The sequence below is a fragment of the Phytophthora infestans genome, genomic scaffold (genome assembly GCF_000142945.1).
Source record: "Phytophthora infestans T30-4 supercont1.39 genomic scaffold, whole genome shotgun sequence".
NCBI lineage: Eukaryota > Oomycota > Peronosporomycetes > Peronosporales > Peronosporaceae > Phytophthora > Phytophthora infestans.
The window spans coordinates 284687-286637 of NW_003303720.1; positions in this window are offsets into that span (position 1 = coordinate 284687).

The following is a 1951-nucleotide window of genomic DNA, read 5'->3' on the forward strand; positions in this document are numbered from 1 at the left end:
AATCCTGGCTTTTGTTATCTGTGGGCAGCGTGTCTTCATTTCGCTCTGTAGTTTAGAGCGGGTCCATGCTTAATAGGCTCCAAGGCATGGAGGCCTACCTAGCTTGCGCAAGCCGTACATCAACGGAGAAGAGAAAATTTGTCATTTTAAACGACTTAATTCAGTAAATCTGTGTCCTAGTAGCTAGCTTTTACATAGTCTTTGTGAGCTGAGAAAGCAGAGACGTCCTGGCTTGGTTGGCCTTGCTGGCATTGAAGCCACCCTTGGCGAGCGTCTCAATCTGCAGCAGGATGGAACTTGGCTTGTGCTGCTTGATATGCTGGGCGACCTTGTAAAGGTAGTGCAGCATATATATGCCGCAATCTACCGCATTAGTCTGGCGGGGCTTGCAGGTGTGAGAAAACCCCTGGCTGCCTCGAATCTCCCACGGCTCGTGTGTAGAACCGCAAACCACCAGTCCAGACACGCGAAAATATACTCCTTGTCGTGACCATTGTGAAGCGAGTCGATGTGATAATATATCTTTTTTGCGTCACTGCCATTCTGGATAATTACAACGCTCCAGTGGTCGTTAAACGCCACAGGCAGTAATACATATTTGTATCCACTCCAATCAAAATCACCAATTGTGTCGGGGGCGCTGGACTCCCGACCCGAGTGCTTGATGTAGGCGTAGTTAATGGCGGAAAATACAGCCGATCTTGCAGGTAACATGAGCTCTGGTTCGAATTTTTTGTAACGAGAGATACAATAGTCAACCACGGAGCTAGTAATCGGAGCTCCTTCCTTTACGCTGGCGATGTCATCAGCGAAAAATGGAATCAAGACAAGCTCTGCGGACCTACCTGCGGCGTGAAGGTAGATGCGTACAGGGGTAAGTAGGTTATTTCGTGGCCGCAGGCTGTATGGGGCGGTACTCTGTTGCAGGAGCTTGGTGTCGGGATCTCCAGTTGGATTTTCAAGGCAAATTCGAGGCTTTTTTCTCTTTTCTGATTCCACCCCTGATTCAACGCTAGCCACTGGTCCTGGGAGCTCCAAGTCTGATTCCAAAACGGATGCATCCAATGGAATCGGAGCGGAATCTCCCACTGATTTCGAGTTAGGGCCTTCTCCTGATTCGCAGAGAGCGACATCTGATACGGGGTATGATTTGTCCGCATTTGCATCTCCACTTGTACCAGCTTCCACGTGTAGCGCAGGATCACCGGCATTAACAGCAGCTATTGCGGCCCCAGCCTCTTCGCTACCGGGGTCGTATCGTTTCATGAAGCGTCTTGCTCGCGATCGTTGCGTTTCCTTGTGTATTATGGCAAATTCAGGAATAGTTCTTAGGTATCGCAGGAAGTCTGCGTAGTGCACCACTCCGTCCTCCCGCAAACTTCTGTCGTAGTACTCCAAGGCCTGAAACTCGTAGCTTGCCAACTTGTACGGCCGCCCCGCTCCCTTCGTTAGCTCAGGGGGTGCCAAGTGGGAAGAAGTGAGGAAATTGAATGTTTCTTTAAAGTGAACCGGTCCGAAGGATTTTTTTATAGTGACCGGTCCTATTCGGTTAAGTACTTTAAATTTCTAATACTATCACACAATGTAGCTCCTCATAACTAAATGACAGTGCTAAAATTATGTGCCAAGTTCTAGATGGGCTGCGGCTCACAATAATGCGATCTAGTCAATTTATAGTGGACCGAGAGTTCACAATTAAGTGACACTGGCACGTAATTGTGAACTCTAATGTTAACAATTATTTAACAGTTTACCTTTATTGTGAACACTTACTTGTCCGTACGGCAACATGTACTAGTAGACTAGCAACTCGTAACAGAGGTTTGTTTTACCGAGCGTGATGCCACGCTTAGGTAAGACTACAGCTAGTACAAGACTTGTTCACGAAAGAATTCAAAGCAATGTGTCATTCAACTAAGGAAATGTTATTCGTATGCTGAGCTCAGCGTAG